General features: G+C 36.5%; 1 long non-coding RNA gene across 1 annotated transcript; it reads right to left on the minus strand.

The window, feature by feature from the left end:
* Window positions 1-1092: 1092 nt before the first annotated feature.
* LOC138949465 (uncharacterized) lies at window positions 1093-8099 on the minus strand. Its single transcript, XR_011450292.1, has 4 exons — window positions 7407-8099; window positions 5513-5742; window positions 4434-4598; window positions 1093-3118 (listed from the first exon to the last, which is right to left on the minus strand). It is a non-coding gene; the product is annotated as an uncharacterized lncRNA (long non-coding RNA).
* Between the last annotated feature and the right edge of the window lie 1305 nt (window positions 8100-9404).

Here is a 9404-nt window from a genome sequence, read left to right on the forward strand (position 1 = left end):
CTATACATGAATCGCGAGACAAGCGGCAAGAGAAGAGATTTTTGGAAAAAATACAGGTGAATGAGCAAGAAGGCAGAAAAAAGAAAAGAATTCATGAAGAAAAAGAGAGCATGACAGGAAAGAGGAACCAAAAATCTACCTAACAGCAAACTAGAAAGCTCCTGCGGTTCCAAAAACAGGAGGGGCCTTTAATTTCATAACCGCAGTGCCCCACTGCGGGAACACTCGTCACTATATCACATTGATGTAAACAAATAAATAAATAATTGGCACAGCCTAGGCATAGGCAGCAGTGAGTTGTATCAACATGTTTGAATACAGAACAGCAACAAAAAGAGAAAAAAAATTCTACAAGCCAGCTAATAGTTGAACTTCAGATTACTAATGATATCACAAACAAACACTTAGTTAATGCCCATTCTCCAGGGATCGAAATCCAGTCAATGTACACCAAACTAGGATAACACATACATTTAGAATCTATCACGACTGCATAAAACATTGGTATGCAATTCACAAAGCAAGGAACTTGAAACATGAACATTGACATTAAACATACATATGTGCCCCACACACATTTCGGACAAGGCAGCTGAACGAAATTCAGATGTGGATGGAGCACAAAATAATTAGATGGGGCGGCGTGAAAGCATACTGGGACAAGGAACAAGCAAGAGAAAGAGGATAAGAAGATAAAAGGAAGAACAAACCGAAGAATAAGAAAGAAATAAACAAAATAAGAGAAGGAGAGAGAAAAAAAAAGGAAAAAAATAAAAAAAAGGAAAAAAAAGGGAGACAATCATATGAATGTGTACCATTTAAATAAAAGAAATTAACAAAATTACTTTTAAAAAGGAGACATTTCAGGTTTTGATTTGAAGTGTGTTAACATATTCACATATATATACCAGTAACTTTGCATGGAAAAAAAAAGTTCACAATGATTTGAAGCAAATTCAAATGCCAGAGAAAAAACAGAACAAAACCCTGATGTCATCATTGATAAGGCCAAAAAAAAAAAATGCTTTGGTTACGGTTTCATGGCCAAAAAAAATAGGGTAGGTAGGTCGATTAAACTTTTTTTTTGTGTTTTTTTTTTGTGGTTGGTCCCTCTTGAAATGATAAAAATATTTGTGTATGCAGGATATTCGAGGTATTTTCATATTGGTGTATTTGGAACCACAGATATTAATTACTTTTTCATGTTAAGAAAAGAAAACTGGACATACCCTTTAAACTGTATAGTGCCACTAGTGAACACAGTTTTCGAGAGTCATGCCAAAGTCCAGTTCGAAAGAGTCTTCGGGCTCGGCACTTATTTTCGTCGACCCAACACATTTTATCCCGAACAGTTTGCCGTCCAAAGTTGGATGAAAATCATGAAAAATGTCCACCAAGGTTGCACTCTTCGAGTACCGACTTATCAGTCGTGTTTGTTCGATATGAACGCACTTTCCGAATACGATTGCAAAAACGTTCGCGCAACGAACGAACGCACGAGACTGACTTCCCTTGGATATGGGAGTTGTAAAAAGCGGAGTGGTGTCCCTTGTCGGGCTTGTTGTTGTCTGCTCGCCGGCGATCGATGTTTTCTCTGTGCCGTGGTGTTGTCGTTTTCGGTGGGTTTTTGTGTGTGTGTGTGGTTTTTTTGTGTGTATGTATGTGTTTGGTTCATTTTATTTTTAGCTTTAGGACCAAAAAAAAAGTTTAGGGTCGGCCCAAAAAGTTAGGGTCGGTCGGGAAACCGTAACCAAAGCATTTTTTTTTTTTGGCCTAATCAGTGGTACGTTCAGTGAAGAAAAAACAATTGACACAACCTAGACATGGGCAGCAGTGAGTTATCAAGTTTCACTACACAAAAGTAACAACTACAATAATGAAACAAAAGGTAAAATGCCAGCTAATAGTCAAAATTCAGAACAATGATATCAAAAAGAAACACTTATTCAATGCCCCTTCTCCACTGATATGTATAAGCACACCAACATGACATAAACTCATAAATTTAAAAAAAAACATGACATAAAACTCATAAATTAAAAAAAACTTATCAGACTGCGTAAAACATAGGTTTGCCATCTCAAAATGGATGTAAAACACGCAGCTTACTCACAAAATGATAGACAAGTCTCCAGCGGCCAGCTGCTCAGCAAACAAAATAAGGTGGCGAGGATCAATATAATTGAAATGCATTTTTTTTGCTGTTTCGGAGAGAACTTTGCTTCATTTACCTTACACTGCCTGCATTCAAGGGCTAAATTTTTATCAGGTGCACCAAGACTTACATCTATAGAAATCCAATCATAACGGTTTTAACAGCAAAAAAAAAAAAAGTATATTTCTAGTCTCGCTTCTAAATTCTCAACTCAACTCCAAAAAATAATAAAGAACAACAAAAACCCGCATCATGCATTGTCTCCTTCAAGCTGCCTAGGTTGTTTGCGTTCGACTCCCATAAATGACAAGGAATTGTTAAAACCTTTTCTTTCTATTTGTTCACTTTTTGTTTTCTTCTTTTCTGAACTTTTTATACTTGTATTTTATTCATTTTAATTTAGCCTGAAGGTTTGAGTCGTGTATTAAAAATCGAATATAGTGTGTAAGTGCCCTTGAACAGCTTTTCCAGAATCATGTATTCTATATTTTTAGTATGGGATACCCACAAGAAAAGTTCAAATGCATCCATGCGTCTCCACTGATAGTAATGGTAGTTGAGCACTTCCAGTTTAGTCTTCTGACACAACCTAAAAGGGTACATCATGTCTGAACATCATCTGTAGAAGAGTGTGAAGTTTAAAGCTTAGCTTAAATAATGTCCAACAAAACCCCAGACTCTTCTGTACATTACCCATCAGCCACACAGACCTGAACTGTGAAATACAATTACTCACTAGCAATTTCTCAGGCGAGTCAAATCTTACATTCATCAAATTTTTGCAACTAGCATTGTAAATAAGCCTACAGAGATTACAAAGTTCAATTACTGCAAACCAAATCATGAAGGCTCTTCCATGGCCTGTTTTCTCTTTCTTTTATCACAGGCTTCCAAAAACCAGTCTTGAACGGCCGTCTTCAAGGTCTTGACCTGTGGCACCCGTACAGCTTCACGGAACAGCCTCTGCATGACAAAACAAAAAATAACATGAACTTAGATCATCAAACAACTATCACTGATTTGAGAAAAGTCTCAAGTTTATTTCCTGACGCCTGTAAACTTGCTAAAAATCATACAGACACACAAACTTGCATACACACCATACGCTTTTACAACACACCAACTATACTTGAGTTAGGAAATTACAACACATTGTAATCCTTGTAGAAGAGAAGTAAAAAAAAATACCTACCCTAATATTTGTTTTAACCCTTTCGCTGCCAATCAAAACTTGGGTATGTGCATTCCTGACTGCCAGGGAATATTGGAGTTTGGGGTGTAATAATTCACAAAAAAATCTAGCTTCAAACTGGCAGTAGGTAGGTAAGTAAAACCTATGTTGTTTTTAAAGGAAATTGAACCAAGAATCTGTTTTTAGTGTCTAATCATGGAAATGATAATTAGTTTGGCTTATAATGATGTTTAAATATGAACTTTTGAAAAATCAGCCCGGCGCATCTTCCGGTGCCTGTGGATCAAACACAGGTGGCTGTTTTGCTCGCTCCAAGAAAGGATTATAATCACTGTCATCTACCTGTTTCCAACGAATTGTCCGAAAGAAGATCTCCCCCTTCCCCTGTCAGTATCCATAATCATTTGCACCGCCTGTAGCGTCAGTCCGGCTTTGTTTTTCCCTACTAGGGCCCGGTCGACAGTCACCGTTAGCCATTTTGACGAGTCGAGATTTCTCTCCCATACCCTGTCGACAAGGCCGAAAATAGCCTTCAAACGCAAAACCGCGTCACCATTTATGTTTATTCATGAGAATGAGGTATCCTACCAAGCCATTGGCTGCTATTTGTGTGTCAGCAGTGATGTAGCATTTCTGGAAAATCCCGGAACGGAGAAGATGGGTTTACCCGTCCTAAGGCGCTGCGGCTGCACAAGCGCATGACTGGTATACCCGTCATAAGGCATTCAAGTGGTTAAAGTTACCTTTACTATGACTTTTTCTTTGGGGGCCTTCGGAAATTCATAATACATGTACTGTGACGTGCAGACGCATATGTGACGACATCATACCGTTTGCTAACATCCTTATTTCGTATGTAGTCGAAAATCCATGACACTGACAAATGAGCTCAGGAACTTGGCTTCTAGCAATTTAATGTTAAGCGTAAAAGCTTTGACAACTATCATTCACATGTGAAACATGGCAAATTGGAGATTCCAAAGAACAAAATTTGAGACAGAAATAACTTGTTGTTTTGTAGACATGGATTTTATCTTCTTCCTAAAAGGACCAGGATGATTTTACAAATTATGAAAAACAACTCACTGTCGATGGCTTTTAGTCGCAGCGTACACCATGGTCTCTTTCCCTGCCCTCCCCCAGAGCCCCCTGTCAGCAACCGTGTGGCCTATGGAACACCTTCGTCATCACAGCATCAGTAGTCGTCTTTAGTTCATGTCCACCAACCACACCGAGCTCATGGTCATGGATCTGAAACAAACAAAACAAGCCAACTGAATTCCAAAAATCAAATATTCAGACAGCTCTTCTTCACATACAAACAATTCAATCTGGAAGCATCATACTGTCACCTGGAACAAAAAATCAATAATCGCACTTGCTTTAAAAAAAAAAGTTTTCAGAAGAGCAAATGGTGATTGAGTGTAGCATTGTCATAAAATGTAATCACACACCTCGGGTGACCTGCATCAATCATTCAATACTATCTCACAAATCTTCATTTGGAAAGCACAAACATAGTTAGAAGAGAGCGTCAACCGTGATACTATTCAGTGTGGACAATTTTTTTCTGACCCATAATCCGATGCCTACACAAAGTGAGAATCAGAACTCACAAGAAGGCACTGTTGCATGTTTGTGATTATTTGCTTGAGTGTAGCACTTGCAATTTTGAACTTGAGGAAACAGCGTAGCAATTTCTGTTACATCCCTGAAAACCTAGCAGATGGCAGCTCTGGCCACAGAGCAATATTTGCATTATTTCTCACAGATGCAATGATCACAGAAAACAAAGTGGTGCATGCATTTTCCGCACCCCACATGAGAAAAAGAGGCCCATCATTGTGCGTACCCATAAGCATAGTTTTATCATCAAAATGTGTTGGTTAAATTCACAAATGTGACCAATACGCATAAACCTTGCATGAATTCCCAGGATAATGGGAAACTGGTCATGACTGAGAACTGATGAACAGTTAAGATACACCCGTGAACCGTGATGACATCTGGCATCCTCCAAAAAGCACACACTCAAGGTAACATTTAAAGCCTAAAGAGCGTCTAACAATAACATGTCACTCTCACAAGATCTTGCTACAGTTATCTGGGGAAAATAGCACAGGCATGACTGGTCTGCTTCAACAATAGCATTCAAAGCCACCTACCAGTGATCACTCCTTCGACAGATCCATCATGTGCCTTCAACATCTTCCACACTCAACAGTAAAAAGATGACTCCATCGAACAGTAGCACAGGCTCTGGCTCCACCATGATTCTTTGGCGACCAATTACTAAATTAGTCGCATCAGGTCCATCTGCTCCTGTAGAACCTTCTCCAGCAGCAAGAACTGATGTTTATCTTGCCGCTCTGCTCTGCTCGTAGTCTTGTGTCCGCTGAATGGAAGAAAAGAAGAACAAAAAGTCATTTACATGAAGCAATACATATTTTAGACAATCTGTCGGCCTGAAAAGAAACCATCAGCACTAAAAAACAATCTGAGCAAATGTTCAAAGTAAACGTGACATCTCTATATTTTTGAATTCAGGAGAAGATGAGGAATATATATATTGCAATCAATTTTTAAAGGGGCATACAGAGTGGCATTTGATGGGGTAAAAAGATGTAGGGACTCAGCAGTTGGAGATGAAAATTTTTGTGTGTATTTACTTCAAGCAGATTTTTTTTTTATTTTTTTTTTTAGACAGAAGAACAAACACACACTAAAAATCCTTGTTTAAAGTTGAACTGACCTTAACTTTTCCTCCAAACACTAGAACTTTTTGTATTCATTCAAAAATATTCATCAAAAAGGTTAAATTTTAAATTCAATTTTGCAGACTTTGGATGAAAAGTTACTCTTCTCTGGCATCCCGCGGACACAGTTCACACTTTCTCATCAATGAGATGCCTGTGTTAATTAAAAACAAACATCAATAAAACTATTAAAATAAAATAAAAATTTAAATATAAAAATAAAATCGACCAACCGCCCCCACCCGATTTTTTTTCCCTTTGCTGGAAACAATACATTTGTTTCACTAAAACAGTAAAAGAGATCAGCTGAATTTGTTTGACACATCTGGTTATAACTAAAAGAATAAAACACAAAATAAGCCAAAGTCACAGAACAACAAGTCGCGTAAGGCGAAAATACAATATTTAGTCAAGTAGCTGTCGAACTCACAGAATGAAACTGAACGCAGCAAGACCGTATACTCGTAGCATCGTCACTCCACCGCCCGTGGCAAAGGCAGTGCCCGTGGAATTGACAAGAAGAGCGGGGTATTCGTTGCGCTAAGAAGGATAGCACGCTTTTCTGTACCTCTCTTCGTTTTAACTTTCTGAGCGTGTTTTTAATCCAAACATATCATATCTATATATTTTTGGAATCAGGAACCGACAAGGAATACGATGAAAGTGTTTTTAAATTGATTTCGAAAAAAAAAATTTGATAATAATTTTTATATATTTAATTTTCAGAGCTTGTTTTTAATCCAAATATAACATATTGATATGTTTTTGGAATCAGCAAATGATGGAGAATAAGATAAACGTAAATTTGGATCGTTTTATAAATTTTTAATTTTTTTTACAATTTTCAGATTTTTAATGACCAAAGTCATTAATTAATTTTTAAGCCACCAAGCTGAAATGCAATACCGAACCCCGGGCTTCGTCGAAGAGTACTTGACCAAAATTTCAACCAATTTGGTTGAAAAATGAGGGCGTGACAGTGCCGCCTCAACTTTCACGAAAAGCCGGATATGACGTCATCAAAGACATTTATCAAAAAAATGAAAAAAACGTTCGGGGATTTCATACCCAGGAACTCTCATGTCAAATTTCATAAAGATCGGTCCAGTAGTTTAGTCTGAATCGCTCTACACACACACACACACAGACACACACACGCACACACGCACATACACCACGACCCTCGTTTCGATTCCCCCTCGATGTTAAAATATTTAGTCAAAACTTGACTAAATATAAAAAGACGCTGTCAGTGTCACTATCAATGACTCTGAATGAGACACTCATTGCTATCGAGCCATACCTGTTCATCTTCACCTTGCCGGGACGGAACGACAGTCTGCGTTACTGGCATCGGTGGCGGTGTTAAGGTCACTGTCCATCTCAGCTTTCTTCACCTTCAGTTCAAACAAGCAGTGAGCACCGTCATACTCAAGTCAAAGCTTTCTGAAAAAATAAATACTTGGAAGTTAAATAGGATCACATTGATTCCCAAACCTAACAGTAACAGTAACACGCAAACATCAAAACTGGAATATTAATTATTAAATATAAGCATCTCAATTTCACTAAATTAGTATATTTATTTTCTCTGTGATGTATTTTTTATTTTTATTTCAAAAAAATCTGTTTTTCAACTTTATCACTGCACACGCTGACACAGCCTCTGCCTGCCTCTCTAGTCTATGCATGCCTCGGGAACAAGGGTAATTTTTCTCTTTTCCGAGACTCAGACACAGAATATTCCACTATGACTATGAGTCTATGTCAGTATGCGGAACTGAAAGTTGAACATCTGTGGAAAAATAAAAAGATACAAATAAAAAAAACCAGATATATATGAAGAGCCTATTAGTATTACTACTAAAGCTCCTGACAACTGCTGCCGCAATGACTCGACCAGATTAGGAACCAACCAAAGTTCACCAAGAAACAGACAATGAGACATAAAATGATAAACGAAAATTCAGTTTTTATGGTGCCGTGAGCGACCCGCGAATCGGGATTCGGATGGTATTTTCACTCTTCCACAACTCCTTAAAAACAAACCACTGCATCAATCAACTTTATGTTTTTGGAAAAGTTAGTTCATTCATCCATCTTTCAGACAAAACAAACATGAATGAATAGAACAGTGTTCTTCTAGGCGAAAAAAAAATCGAAAGTGTGAGAAATTCTCTCTGCCATCAAACTCGGAAGCCGAAGCCGCGAGCTATCAAAAATTCAAATTCCCAAATCTTTCCTTCAGTTGATCAACTTACCTATTCTTGAAAGAAGTCAATCTTCATTTCAGAGAGAAGGATAAGATTACCTTGCATCCAATAAGCAAGTCAAAAATACAAGTCAATATGAAGAAAAAGCAAAAAAACGCCGATACAATGTGGATTTGACAGACTTCTTGCCAACAGGAAGTTGGAGATTGTCTGATAGACAAGGGAAATAACTTCAATAAATTGCTCTTTTCAGTCAAGGTAACTGTCTCCCCTGAAATTGAACTTTCATAGAGATTTTCTTCCAAAGCAAAATAAAATAAAATGAAAATATGCTGAGAACAAATTTTATGTAACCATTAACATCAGCCTTTATTTTGAGTAGATAATTAGTTTCAAAGTTACTTTAGTTTACATTTTTTTGTTTAATCTGAATTTTTTAAATGTTTTTATCGTTTTGTTATGGGTGTTCATATAGATTTCAGTTATCTTTTCTGTTCATATAATATTTTTATTATGCTTTGCCTAGATTTTTCCACGACATTATTTTGTGGAAAGCTGATTCCTACAACAATACCAAATCCCCATTACAATAATTATATTACATGCTAAAACAATTATAATGATAATACAAATTAAAATAATCATATTTATTTTAAGATAAAAATAATCAGGATAACAATTAAGCAAATAAATGTTAGTAATAACAAAATGATTAAATAAAAATTAAATGGGAAAACCATTACATAAAATAAAAATATTTTTATTAAACTTTTAAATGCATTTTTTTTTAACCGAAACTGTCTTAAGATAAACTGAAAAATAACGGATTGAAAGTTTTTATGCAATTTTTTTTCTAAAAAAAAAAGAAGAAGTTTTTGAAGAAGAATAACTATTCATAACCAAAATTTAAAAGTAAATATTTTTTAATAACATAAAATATAATAAATTATTTCATAAAGTAAATGCATAAACCCACGGTATAAAATTAGGAAAAACAAAAATTGCAATCACCTTTTCATTGAATCCATGCGTGCTAAACACTGCGTGGTGAAGTCGTTTCGAATGCGACAATCTGCGTAAAAGTTGGC

Source organism: Littorina saxatilis, linkage group LG15, assembly GCF_037325665.1.
Source record: "Littorina saxatilis isolate snail1 linkage group LG15, US_GU_Lsax_2.0, whole genome shotgun sequence".
Classification (NCBI taxonomy): Eukaryota; Metazoa; Mollusca; class Gastropoda; order Littorinimorpha; family Littorinidae; genus Littorina; species Littorina saxatilis.